At 29.5% G+C, this 15,568-nt stretch overlaps 1 pseudogene across 1 annotated transcript; it reads right to left on the bottom strand.

Moving 5' to 3' along the window:
• Positions 1-9,192: 9,192 nt before the first annotated feature.
• On the bottom strand, positions 9,193-11,428 carry LOC147947971 (NAD(P)H-quinone oxidoreductase subunit 1, chloroplastic-like; annotated as a pseudogene). The gene is made up of 2 exons (XR_015595584.1): positions 10,876-11,428; positions 9,193-9,787 (listed from the first exon to the last, which is right to left on the bottom strand). The product of XR_015595584.1 is annotated as an NAD(P)H-quinone oxidoreductase subunit 1, chloroplastic-like (transcript).
• Positions 11,429-15,568: the final 4,140 nt, after the last annotated feature.

Here is a 15,568-nt window from a genome sequence, read left to right on the forward strand (position 1 = left end):
ATCTTCTTATACTTTCAATGAAAGATGTTTTAAAAAAAGCATCTATGTAACCACGATTATATGACCAATTATATACAAAATTTATTAGTTTTTCCCAACGAATTCGTTTAGAATTCCATTTTTGAAATGAATTAAGTAAGGTTAAATTTAATAAAGATGAATAAAAAGGCTTATATAAACAGTATGCTATAAATATTCCAAAAAAAGCTATACTGACTGAAAAAGTTGCATTTCTCAAAAATTCATACCAATCTACAAAATTTTGTGAATTTTTATGCAAAAGGTTTATTGACGGCGTGAATAATTTTGATAATATATCAAAGTCTATTCCTTCTTGATTGAAAGGAATTCCTATGGCTCCAATAAACAAAGTAAATAAAAGCAATATAAGCATAGGAAATAGAATAGTATTGTCTGATTCCTGGGGATAATAGAAAGTTCTTTTATTAAGTCCAAAATTTTCAACAGTAATAAAAATTTGATTTCTTACATTATTACTAATTTTATATGTTTTATTGCAAAAAAAAGAAGCTCTTTTCGTATTATTCATTGTTAATAATGGTACTAACCCAAAATTTTTATTAAGTTTTTTTTCTTCGTCTTTACCCCATAAAGAGAGTGAATAGAAGGAGCTACTTTTTTTTCCACTGTAATTTAGAAAATAAGTGTTTAAATGTCCTTCGAAAGTAAGTAAATAAATCCGAAACATATAAAATGCGGTTAATCCCGCTGTTGAACAAGCTATTATTGCAAAAATTGGCGAAAACAACAAACTGTCAGTAAGAATTTCATCTTTCGACCAAAAACAAGCAAGGGGGGGAATACCACAAAGAGAGAGTGTTCCTATTAAAAAGGCCGTTTTTGTAATCGGGACATGTTTTGTCAAACCACCCATAAGAATCATATTCTGACTTTTATCGGGAGAATATCCAACTATAGCTTCCATTGAATGAATAATGGATCCAGATCCTAAAAACAACAAAGCTTTCGAATAAGCATGAGTAATCAAATGAAATAAAGCAGATCGATAAGACCCCATACCTAGAGCTAACATCATATAACCCAGTTGAGACATTGTAGAATAGGCTAAACCTCGCTTAATGTCTTTTTGAGCAAGAGCTAACGTGGCCCCTAAGAGTACTGTTATTATACCTATCAAAGATATTATATACATTATAGAAGGGATAACTATAAAAAGAGGAAGAAGCCGAGCTACAAGAAAAATCCCCGCCGCTACCATAGTAGCAGCATGTATAAGAGCCGAAATGGGAGTAGGGCCCTCCATGGCATCAGGTAACCATACATGAAGAGGAAATTGTGCGGATTTAGCAATAGGACCTACAAATAATAGAAATGCACACAAAGTAAGGAATAAGAGATTTACTCTATTATTTAAAATTAAATTATTGAATATTTCGAACAAATCCTGAAATTCAAAACTGCCAGTTATCCAATAAAGACCTAAAATTCCTAATAATAAACCAAAATCTCCTACACGATTAGTTACAAAAGCTTTTTGACAAGCATTCGCTGCAATAGGTCGTGTGAACCAAAAACCTATTAATAAATACGAACACATTCCAACTAATTCCCAAAAAAAATAAATTTGGATCAAATTAGAACTAGTAACTAATCCTAACATTGAAGTATTAAAAAAACCCATATAAGCAAAAAATCTCAGATATCCTTGATCATGCGACATATAATTGTCACTATAAATCAGAACCAAAATCCCAACAGTTGTAATTAATATTGACATAATAGAAGTAAGTGGATCGATAAAGTAACCGAACTCAAAAGAAAATTCATTATTTATGGTCCAAGACCATACATTTTGATGAATGCAACTTAGAAAAATTTGTTGAATAGATAGATAGAATGAAAAGATCATAACTATACTTAACAAAAAAATACTAAGAAAAGTCCAGATGCGGCGAAGGTTTTTTGTTGCTGTCGGAAAAAGTAGAAGTCCAACTCCTAGTAAAATAGGTACTGGAAGTGGAATGAAAGGGATGATCCATGAATATTGATATGTATGTTCCATAAAATAAAAAACCCTTTTTATTTTATTATTAAATTTATTATTTCTTATTCACTGGTTTGTATATATATATATTTTTTTTTTCAAAGGGGACAATAAAAAAAGTACGCAATTTTAAACCTAAATAGAAATGTTTTCCAATAATCCTTCATAAATCTTTGAAAAGAAATATATATTCAAATAAAAAAAATTAGAAGTGATTAAAAATATTACTATGTTACTGTAAAAAAAATTATTTGTCTTTTTTTTTTTATTACTACTAAATAAATAAATATAAATAAATAAAATTTTATTGTTATTTTATGCAGATACAGAAAAAGTGAATTCTAATTCCGTATTACAATAATTTATATACATATATTAAGAATAGAACAAAGATTTACACGATAAAAAATACTTAATATTAATTATATAAAAAAAACTTTACCTAAAACAAAGTTATTTGAGTTTGATTTTTTAGGATTGTTAAGGAATGGATTTGCATCATGGAATTTAGTGATTGTCTTCCAGTACACTAAGCGAGCTTTTTTTTTTTACATATGATGTGAAGAAATCTTATAATTTTTTTGATAATATAATATATTTTTTGATAATATAATATATCAGTATAGATTACTTAAATGAGTTTTCTCGTACGGATTTCAAACGTTAAAAAAAAGTAAAAAAAAAAACAGTTGGATTTGAAACTTTTGAATGTCTTTTTTGTTTTGAAAATAATATATAATAAAAAAAAAAATAACTCGATATGGAGTACGAAAGAATAGAATAATAAATGTCTTTGACATCCAATTATACCACTGAAAATTTTTTTTTCATTTTTGAATGGCAGTTCCAAAAAAACGTACTTCTATCTCGAAAAAGCGTATTCGTAAAAAAATTTGGAAAAGGAAGGGATATTGGACAGCGTTGAAAGCTTTTTCGTTAGGGAAATCACTTTCTACAGGTAATTCAAAAAGTTTTTTTGTACAGCAAAATAAATAAAAAAACTATAATAATTAGAATTAGCCTAACTAAAAAAAAAACCAATTTTTGAAAATACATATAAAAAAAATAGGAACCAAAAGAAAAAAAAAGGTTCACATTTTTTTTAGAAGGGGGATTCGTATTTTCCCCACCACTATCTTGATACAATAAAAAAAAAAGATCTTTTATTTCCTCTTAATGAGGAAATAAAAGATCTTTAAATTAATTACTTTAAGTGATCAAAAAATCAAGTGATCAAAAAATCTTATGTTTGTACAATATAAAAAGATACATAAAAAATATTTTGAGAATTTTTTGATTTCTCTCGAGCAATTAGGAAAATCTAATTTTATTTAAAATGTCTAAAGGTTTTGAAGAAATTTTTATTTTTCGAAAAAGCATTTTGTTATCATATAAATGAAAAAAAAATGATAAAGAGCATTTCGAATTTTGTCTTTGGGTTAAAGTTGAATTTAGTTATATTTTTCATTGTATTCTAGAAAAAATATAAAGGACAAAAGGTGAATTTAAATAATTTTAAATAACTCAGATAAAAAAAATATCTTAATTGAATTAAAACCCGAATACCTATTTCACAAAGTTTTAATTGATTAAATCCATTAAAACTTTTTGAATCAATTGGCTTCTTTATTTAAATTTGAATCTCGACGATTGAATCAAAACTTGTTAATATTGTTTTGAACAAGTTGCCGCTATGGTGAAATTGGTAGACACGCTGCTCTTAGGAAGCAGTGCTAGAGCATCTCGGTTCGAGTCCGAGTAGCGGCATAAGATCTTCTAAAAGAGATATTATAAGTTTTATAATCAAAATAATACCCGACTTTTTTTATAAAACCGGGTAAAACCTAGTATTAATTTATTAATTTATTAATTTTTAACAAATTTTTTATGATTTTTTCAATTTTAGAGCATATATTAACTCATATATCTTTTTCGGTCGTTTCAGTTGTACTGACAATTTATTTTTTAACTTTTTTAGTTAATTTAGATGAAATCATAGGATTTTTTGATTCATCAGATAAAGGAATCATAATTACGTTTTTTGGTATAACAGGATTATTATTCACTCGTTGGATTTATTCCGGACATTTTCCATTAAGTAATTTATATGAATCATTAATTTTTCTTGCGTGGGCTTTTTCACTTATTCATATGGTTTCCTATTTTAATAAAAAACAACAAAATCACTTAAACGCAATAACTGCGCCAAGTGCTTTTTTTATTCAGGGTTTTGCTACTTCAGGTCTTTTAAACAAAATGCCTCAGTCTGCAATATTAGTACCAGCTCTCCAGTCCCAGTGGTTAATGATGCACGTAAGTATGATGATATTAGGCTATGGCGCTCTGTTATGCGGATCATTATTATCAATAGCTCTTCTAGTGATTACATTTCGCAAAGTCGGACCTACTTTTTCTTTTTGGAAAAAGAATATAAAAAAAAAATTTTTATTAAATGAATTTTTTTCTTTTGATGTACTTTACTACATAAATGAAAGAAATTCTATTTTACTACAACAAAACATTAATTTTAGTTTTTCTAGAAATTATTATAGGTATCAACTGATTCAACAATTAGATTTTTGGAGTTTTCGTATTATTAGTCTTGGATTTATCTTTTTAACCGTCGGCATTCTTTCAGGAGCTGTCTGGGCTAATGAGACATGGGGTTCATATTGGAACTGGGACCCAAAAGAAACTTGGGCATTTATTACTTGGACTGTATTCGCAATTTATTTACATATTAAAACGAATAGGAATGGTAGGGGTATAAATTCTGCCCTTGTGGCTTCGATAGGTTTTCTTTTAATTTGGATATGCTATTTTGGCGTCAATCTTTTAGGAATAGGTTTACATAGTTATGGTTCCTTTACATCGAATTAAAGTACCAAACAAAAAGGAATCCAAATCTAAATAAAAAAATAGCATTTATATCTAACTCTAACTTCGTATAAGTTAAGAAATCTAATTTAGTTTTAGTAGTAAATTATCAAGAACCTTTTGAATCAAGTAGTACAATGATTCAAAAGGTTCTCACAATACAAAGACCAAAGACTTCTGATTACAATTCACTTTAATGCTTTTTTTAATTTCCTGAAAACTATCCATAAAAATAATTAGATAAAATGGATTCGACCTTGTCACTTGCTAATGAGAGCACAAAATCAGGATAAATCCCAATACCAATTATGGGCAGAAGAATAGAGATTGAAAGAAATAACTCTCGGGGTCCAGAATCAAAAAAAGAAAAGTTTTTGACATTAATTAACTTGTATCCATAGAACATTTGGCGTGACATAGATAATAAATATATAGGAGTTAATATAATCCCAATTGCCATTACAAAAATAATTAAAATTTTGGAAATTAAGAAATATTTTTGGCTGGTAATTATTCCAAAAAAAACAATTAATTCTGCAATAAAACCACTCATGCCCGGCAATGCAAGGGAAGCCATCGATAAGATAGTGAACATTGTAAATATTTTTGGAATGGAGATAGCCATTCCACCCATTTGATCAAGATAAACAAGCCTAATTCTATCATAACTCGTTCCTGCCAAGAAAAAAAGTGCAGCGCCAATAAACCCATGAGAAATTATTTGTAAAATAGCTCCATTAAGTCCAGGATCCGTGATAGAACTAATACCTATAATTATAAAACCCATATGAGATACAGAAGAATAGGCTATTCTCTTTTTTAAATTACGTTGACCAAGAGATGTTGAAGCTGCATAAATTATTTGGATTGTACCGACTACCATCAACCAAGGAGAAAACATAGAATGAGCATGGGGTAATAATTCCATATTGATTCGAACCAACCCATATGCTCCCATTTTTAATAAGATTCCAGCGAGAAGCATACAGGTACTGTAATGTGCCTCGCCGTGGGTGTCAGGTAACCAAGTATGTAAAGGGATAATCGGTGATTTGACGGCAAAAGCAATAAGAAATCCAATATAAAATAGTATTTCGAGTGTAACAGGATAGGATTGATTAGCTAAAAGTTCTAAATTTAATGTTGGTTCGTTCGAACCATATAAACTTATACCTAAAACTCCTATTAATAAAAAAATAGAACTTCCTGCCGTGTACAAAATAAATTTTGTAGCTGAATAGAGACGTTTCTTTCCACCCCACATGGATAAAAGTAGATAAACGGGAATTAATTCTAATTCCCACATGATGAAAAAAAGTAGAAGATCCCGAGAAGAAAATGATCCTATTTGACCGCTGTACATTGCTAACATCAGGAAATGAAATAATCGGGAATCCCGAGTAACTGGAAAAGCCGCTAAAGTGGCTAAAGTAGTAATAAATCCCGTCAGTAAAATCGTTCCTATAGAAAGTCCATCTATTCCCATTCTCCAGTAAAAATCAAAAAAATTGATCCATTTATAATCTTCGGACAGTTGAATTAATGGATCGTCCATTTTAAAATTATAACAAAAAGCATAGGTCGTTAGAAGAAGTTCTAAGATACAAATGCATATAGTATACCATTTATTGACTTTATTTCCCCTATGCGGGAGAAATAACATTAATGAACCAGCAGATATTGGAAAAACAACAATTATTGTTAACCAAGGAAAATCATTCGTGGTAAAGACAAGATACACCAGGTCCAAAGAACGCGTACTCAAAAAAAATATATAAATAAAAAATATAATTTAACTTTTTTGAGTACGAGTACTTGTCAATAAAAAAAAAAATGTATTCCAAATTTATTCAAATGAGGTTTTCGGTAACGTATCAATAAGCTAGACCCATACTTCGAGTTGTTTCATGCCATAAATAAACTCGAACGCTCAAAAAATCCGTTGGACAGGCGGATTCACATCTCTTACAACCAACACAGTCCTCGGTTCTTGGAGCGGAAGCTATTTGCTTAGCTTTACATCCATCCCAAGGTATCATTTCTAATACGTCTGTAGGGCATGCTCGGACACATTGAGTACATCCTATACAGGTATCATAAATTTTTACTGAATGTGACATAGGATCGATAGTTTTTTGAATGTCATAAATTTTCAATCTAGTAAACTTCTAACTGAATGATATATTAAAATACTAGATGAAGCAATGATTTCCTTTAATAGAATTTTTGTAATGAATTCTGGCTCAATTGATAAAAAATGGGGCTAAAATACTTTGATTTCTTAAATTTTTACAAATATAATCTAGTAGGTCATAACCTATAATATATGAAAATTTCAATCTCTAATTTTTTTATGTTACTTATTTAATAAGGTCGATTGGTTTATGCGAGTTGATTTTCTGTTACGATAAATTGACGAGACTATAGCTAATCCAATAGCTGCTTCAGCGGCTGCAATTGCTATAACAAAAATGCAGAAAATATCCCCTTTTAGTTGGGAATTATCAAAAAAATCAGAAAATGTTACGAAATTCATATTAACTGCATTGAGTATAAGTTCAAGACACATAAGAGCCCTAACCATATTTCGACTCGTGATCAATCCATAAAGACCAATCAAAAATAAATAGGCACTCAAAACAAGTACATGTTCGAGTATCATTCAGCAACTCCTTATCAATTTTGATTCATTTCAATATGAAAAATAATTCACCGGATTCCATCAACTAGAATATAACAAAAAAGTACGAATAAAAACAATATTAGGTAAAAATTTTTTTTAATATATATCAAATATAAAAATTGATTCTTAAAATATGAAATAGTATTCAATCAAATTTAATTTAATGAACGGAAAAAATCATAACATACACAAAGTTTTCTTTGGTCTTTACTAATTATTTTTTATTGACGAGCCACAGAAATTGCACCTATCAAAGCAACTAAAAGAATTATTGAAATGAGTTCAAATGGCAGAAAAAAATCTGTTGATAAATGAATTCCTATTTGTTGACTATTACTTATTAAATCTTGCTCTAGAATCTGGTTTAATTTTGTAGTCCAAATAACCCCGTACCATGACGTATCGAGAATAGTAGACATTAATAAAAAAAGAATAGTTGTACAAACCAACGAAGTAATCCCATTCCCAACGGTCCACAGATTGAAATCGGTGGAATATTCTGAATCATTCATGAACATCACAGCAAATATGATTAAAACATTTATGGCCCCCACATAAATAAGGAGTTGTGCAGCAGCTACAAAATGGGAATTTGATAGAATATACAATAAAGATATACAAACAAGAACAAATCCTAAGGAAAAGGCTGAAAATATTGGGTTGGGAAGTAATACCACTCCCAGACCTCCTACTAGAAGACCGGATCCCAGAAAAACTAAAAGAAAATCATGTATTGGTCCAGGCAAATCCATTATATTATTAAAATAAGAAAAAAATCGAAATCCTTTTCATGACCTTATTAATTTAACCAGGAAATTTTTTTTAATATGTTTTTAATAGAGTGAAATTAGAATCTAATGGATATGAATTGATGTAGATACAATTATTAGACAGTTTCTCTTTTTTATTCTAAAATGTATTTTCAAACTATCTATTTCAAGAAAGTAATTACGAATATATTATATTAAAAGAATGCGCCTTAATACTTAATATTAGTATATAAATATAATACAAGTTTTTAATTATATTCTTTATATAATTCAACAATTTTGAATTCATTTTTTAATCAAATTAAAGGGTTTACCCCATTTTTTGTTTGAGGTGAATTCAAAATTGTTCGAATAGTGTAATCGTCAATTACTGACATTGGTAAACGACCCAAAGCTATTTGATTATAATTCAATTCGTGACGATCATAAGTGGAAAATTCATATTCTTCAGTCATTGACAAACAATTTGTTGGACAATACTCAACACAATTACCACAAAATATACAAATTCCAAAATCAATACTGTAATTAAGCAATCGTTTTTTTCGAATATTAGTTTCCAATTTCCAATCAACAACAGGCAAATCTATAGGACATACTCGAACACATACTTCACAAGCAATGCATTTATCAAATTCAAAATGGATTCGACCGCGGAAACGTTCTGATGTTATTAATTTTTCATAGGGATATTGAATAGTTACAGGTAAACGATTTGTGTGGGATAAGGTAATCATGAAACCTTGACCAATATACCTTGCAGCTCGTAGGGTTTGTTGACCATAATTCATGAACCCGGTTATCATAGGAAGCATATTGTAATTATCTCTGAATAATTTTATCTTTGTTTCTTTCTCTTGTTTAAAAAAATAATGAATATATTGGATTCGTTTTCAATTTAGAGCGAAAAGAGTTGGAAAGAAGTTGTTAATAATAGATTACCAAGGGAAATAGGTAAAAGAAATTTCCATCCAAGATTTAATAGTTGATCCATTCTTAGCCTAGGTAAAGTCCATCTTGTTGCGATAGAAATGAACAAGAACAAATAAGTTTTAGCTAATGTAATAAAGATACCAATTGTTGTTCCAAAAATTTGATCCCTTTGAAATAGTTCCAGAATAGATATATACGGAATAGAAATATTCCAACCGCCTAAGTATAGAACTGTTACAAATAATGAGGAAATTAATAGATTTAGATAAGAAGCAACGTAAAATAAACCAAATTTGATACCTGAATATTCAGTTTGATAACCTGCTATTAATTCTTCTTCCGCTTCTGGTAAATCAAACGGTAACCTCTCGCATTCTGCTAGGGAAGAAATTAGAAAAATGATAAAACCTATAGGTTGACGCCACAAATTCCATCCCCAAAAACCATATTTTGATTGTGCCTCAACTATATCAACTGTACTTAAACTGTTAGATAATCCTAGTCGGCGATAACATTACTATTTTCACCGCTATTACAGAACCGTACATGAGGTCTTCGCCTCATACGGCTCCTCGGGGGCCGTAAATAAATCTAAGGACCAGATTATAGTCTCATTTAGATGGATATGATGTGTTCTAAAACGGATTAAATATATCTGGGGTCCCGAATTATACCAATGGAATTCTGTCTGCTCAAATTCTAAGAATCAAAAAAGCGCTTCGGAATTCATCTCATCCTTTACAAATTTGAATTTCTATTTATTGAGTAATAACTTAACTCTTTAATAAAATACTCCTTGTAAAAATAAAAAAAGGTATTTCAGCCCATCGTGGTTTTCGATTACGAAAAATAATTATACCTCCTAGTAGTTTATTATTCATAACAGAAATTCGATTTTATTTTCGAAATATATGAAAAAAATATCCTTGTTTCGTTCCTATTCTTCTTTCTTTTTTAGAAAAAAGTTGGTGGACTTATAAAAAATAAAGGATTATTTCGTTTCTGATAGTCATTACATTTGTCGGTGGATAGGAGCCTACTCTGAATCGGAATCTTGGGGAGTACTGTCTGATCATTTCTACTAATTTCAAGCCCCAATTAACCTTCTTTTTTTTATCTTATGTTATGCATAAATATCCTTTTCAATTTGGTTAATCTCTATTACAAATTCTTTGTGTATTTTGGTGTTTCTAACCATCCACTAACTTTTACCTAATTGCCGCTCACTTTGTAATATATGTATGTTAATCTATATAACTGATAGTGAAAACGTCGTCCGGTTAATATATTTAACCCGCTTCAAGCCAGGATGACTAATCAACCAACCTTGGGGTAAAGTGATTCTTACACTTATGTTTATTTTCGTTTAACCTTTGTACATAGGAAATGAGACTCAATTTTTCTTTTTACGGCAAATTTCTGAGCAGTTTTTTTTCACTCATATATAACTATCAAATTCCTTTTATTAATTCGAAAGATAAATATATCTATTCCGTTGTTTAACTTATTCGTCTAGAAGAAACGGAATAGTAAAAATAAAGAAACGGAATAGTAAAAATAAACGTTTATGTTTCAACGAATCGCACGTAGAGATATTGATAAAACACATAGAGTTAATGGTATTTCATAACTAATCGATTGGGCAGCAGCTCGCAGACCACCTAAAAAAGAATATTTATTATTTGATCCATATCCTGACATAAGAAGTCCAATAGGAGCAATACTTGAGATGGCAATCCATAAAAAAATACCGATATTGAGATCCGCTAAAACAAGGTGATTACTAAAGGGAATTACTGAGTAACTTAGTAAAATTGAGATAACTGCTATAGATGGTCCAATACTAAATAAAGGAGTATTTCCTCTAGATGGACGAAGATTTTCTTTGAAAAGTAGTTTTGTCCCATCGGCTAGAGCTTGAAGAATTCCCAACGGGCCTGCGTATTCAGGTCCAATACGTTGTTGTATCCCTGCAGATATTTCTCTTTCTAACCACACAATTACTAGTACACCTGTTATGATTCCCAATATAAGAGAAAATATAGGGACAAATATCCATATGAGTCCATAGACCTCTTTTAAAGATTCCAATTTAACAAAAGAATTTATAGTTTGGACTGTTGTTGCATAAATTATCATTTTAACGATCAACTTCTCCCATAATTATATCTATGCTACCGAGTATCGTCATAATATCAGCCAATTTCATTCTTTTAACTAGTTCAGGAAGAATTTGCAAATTAATAAAACCCGGTGGTCGGATTTTCCATCTCCAAGGAAAACCGCTTTGATCTCCTATGAGAAAAATTCCCAACTCCCCTTTTGGAGCTTCAACTCTTACATAAAGTTCTTGTTTCGATAATTCAAAAGTAGGAGAAGGTTTTTTACTAATGAATCGATATTCAAAATCATTCCATTCTGGATTCCTTTTTCTATCAAAGCCCCTGCTTTCTAAATTTTCATAGGGACCCCCTGGAAGTCCTTCCAGAGCCTGTTGAATAATTTTTATGGATTCTGTCATTTCGCTAAGTCGTACTAAATAACGAGCTAATGAATCTCCTTGTTTTTGCCACTGAATTTCCCATTCAAATTCATCGTAAGACTCATAACGATCAACTTTACGAAGATCCCATGGTATTCCGGATGCGCGTAGCATTGGTCCGGATAAACCCCAATTTATTGCTTCTTCCCCACCAACAATCCCAACCCCTTCAACCCGTTCTAAAAAAATAGGATTTCGTGTAATGAGTTTTTGATATTCAACAACCTCTGTTAAAAAATAATCACAAAAATCCAAGCATTTATCTATCCAACCATAAGGTAAATCGGCCGCTATTCCTCCAATACGAAAAAAATTATGCATCATTCTCATACCGGTGGCAGCTTCGAATAGATCATATACAAATTCTCGTTCTCTGAAAATATAGAAAAAGGGAGTCTGTGCACCAATATCTGCCATAAAAGGGCCGAGCCATAACAGATGAGAAGCTATACGACTCAATTCCAGCATAATTACTCTGATATAGCTGGCCCTTTTAGGAACTTGAATATTTCCCAATTGTTCTGGTCCATTTACTGTTATTGCTTCTGTAAACATAGTAGCTAAATAATCCCATCGCGTTACATAAGGTAAATATTGTATAATTGCTCGGTTTTCTGCAATTTTTTCCATTCCTCTGTGTAAATAACCTAATATGGGTTCACAGTCAACAACATCCTCACCATCTAGAGTAACAATTAAGCGAAGAACACCATGCATGGATGGGTGGTGAGGTCCCATATTGACTATCATAAGATCTTTTCCTGTAACTGGTCTCTTCATAAGTTTTTCCTTGATTCGTTCTGGCATGAATTAGATTGCTGAATAAAGAAGTTTTTCAAAAAATTGAAGATCTAAAAAATTCACTAATTCACAATTTTGGAATTTAACGAGTTTTTAATTCCCGAATATTCAACTGATTAATTAATTCTTTATAACGTACTCTATTTTTTTTTGACAAATAAGCCAGCAGTCGTTGACGTTTTCCCAGAATTTTTCGTAGACCCCTCTGAGATAAATAATCTTTTCTGTGCAATTCCAAATGTGCAGTAAGTCTTCGTATCTTATTAGTGAAACTAAATACTTGAAATTCAACGGATCCCCTGCTTTCTTCTTTTTGTTCTTCAAATGAAATGAATGTATTTTTTATCATAAAAAGAAATCCTTCCCCTTTTAATATGAATTGAAAGATATGAATTTTACTGATCAGTAATAATAATGGTAGTTTTTTTGTACAAGGATCTGAATTTAATTATCAACTTCTTAATTCTTCATTTTATCTTATAATTATAAAAAAATATAAATTTAGATCTCAAAAAGGAGGATTCTATTAATTTTTTTATGGATCCGCTCTAATTGGTATCTATGTGATTAATTAAATTAATCTCATGTATAAAGATGGAATTTAAAAAAATCCCTCCTAATTTGTGCATATAGTTGTTTTTAGATACCGTAACTTATTATATATAGTAAAAAGTCTCTATCATTAATGAATCGGAAATCGCGTATACATGCGTATTCTTATCATACTGAAACGATTTCCGTTAGTAGTATTAAACCAATAGCGATTCATACAAGCTAAATCTTCTAATCTAAAATTGGGCCAAAGAAAGGATTTTAAATTAATTAGGTTTTTTTTATCCTTATCAAGATCTTTCTTGTTATGCAAAACTGTGGTCAAGTTTTGAATATTCTTATTAAATCTTGAATTTCTATCCCTCGCAGTTTTTTTTTTTAAGTTGAAACAAATTAGAATTCGAAATTCTCTACGTCGTTTAGGGGATAGAATTTTTTCAGGGACAAAGAAATCATAATTAGTGTTTTTTCTATTTACAGTTTTGTTTTGATATTTTGTAATGGATTTTTCAATTTTTTTTTTATCAATATAGCTTTTTTTTTTGTATCTTTTACTTATTTTTTGTTTTTTTTTATGAACCAATGAAATACCTATGGTTCTGTATATAATAAGTTGTCCGTCGTTTTGTACAGACAAACGGACAGGTTCAATAATCAATATTCCTTTTTTCATTAATTTTGCAAAAGTGAAATTTTTCTCCATCATTAGAATGTCTAGGCGCATCTCTCCTCTTTCAATAGACGATATCGCTATTTCGTTTGGATTGTTTAGTCTAACCAAGAGACAGTATACTTTTACATTATTGAGAATTTTTTGATTAAAAAAACCATTCCATCGCAATTGAAAACGCGAATATCTTGTGAGAAATAAATCAAGTTCCGCTTCTGTATTGCTTTTATATTGTTTTTTATTTTTACGTTTTTTTATCGTTGATTCTGCAAAATTTTCTTCAATATTTTTTTCTTGGTTTAATAGAGCTGATTCGGGATTTCTTTTTTTTTCTTTATCTGATTCAAGCTCTAATTCACCGGCCGATTCTTTTTCTTCCTTATTCAGATTATAAACTCGCGGGGATTTTTTTTTATTTGATGGTATAAAACCTTTTTTCTTTCGAGTGATCTTTTTATTACGAGTGATCTTTTTATTAACATTTAAGTTTTCATTAAAATTTAAAAGAAGTAATTTGATTGGTATGACCCACGGTTTCATTTTATATGTACTAGAAAATAAGAAAAATTCCGGAAAGAAAAAAATTTCAAAATTTGTTATACGACGATTTAATATTTCTTCATTCATTCCCATCCAATCAAAAAAGTTTCTTTTTTGATTAGAAAGATCCGTCTTATTTTTTTTATCAATTTTTGGATAATTCTGAACTTTAGTATTAATATATTTTTTTTTTACTCTTAGTATCAACCCAGGGCGCAATATTTACTTTTTTTGTAAACCCGAAGTTAAGAATTCTCCAATCCAAATATTTTCTATACCGAATTTTCCCCATACCCCGAATATTATATTTTTCTAAACAAGAAGAGACTAAACAATTATCTAAGGCAATCCCTATAGACATGTCAAAATTTTTTTCTGTAGAATGAATAGATTTATAGCAAAAAAGATTATATATATAATCTTTTTTTAAATTATGTTTTGGATTTAATAATGAGTCGGCCTCAAAAAACTTTTGTTTTTTGTAATTATCAAATTTCTTTTTTTCATATGAATCCTCTTTGGTTAAACTTGGGTTTAGAACTAGAGAATCTTTTTTTTTTTTCTTTTTCCAATTTTGGGTTACTAATCTAGCCCATGCAATCTGGGGTAAATTGTATTGATAATGACTTCGTAACCAGTTTTTCCATTGATTTACTTCGGAATTAAAAATGGTTTTATTTTTCAATTCATAATGAAAGATTCCTTGTTCTTGAAAAAAAATCTTTATTTTATTCTTAACAAAAAAGGATGTTATGCATATGTTATATTCAAGAACAGCCTTTAATTTAGAAAAGTTACTAACTTTTATTTGTGATAATTTGTAAAATACATATGCTTGTGATAAAGAGCATAAGTCATAACTCATCTTTTGTTTATTGGATATTAAATTTTTTATAGTCGAAATAAAATAAATAGTATTTTTTTTGTTTTCTCCATTTTCTTTATTCTTGTAAATATATTTATCAAGAATTGTTTTTGTTGATTCAAAAAAAAGTTGTGTAGTAATTCTTGGAATATTAATGATACCTAGAAAAATAGCTATAGATAGTTGTTCGATGCAAAATTTAAAAAAAAAAAATGGATTTACGAATTAATCGGGTATTTTTTCTTTTGAATGTCTGCCAAATTTTTTTTGATGACTCAATTATTTTAGAATCATAACGCAGTTTGGTAC

The sequence above is a fragment of the Camelina sativa genome, chromosome 3 (assembly GCF_030686135.1).
Source record: "Camelina sativa cultivar CO46 ecotype springtype chromosome 3, ASM3068613v1".
In the NCBI taxonomy this organism is placed as follows: domain Eukaryota; kingdom Viridiplantae; phylum Streptophyta; class Magnoliopsida; order Brassicales; family Brassicaceae; genus Camelina; species Camelina sativa.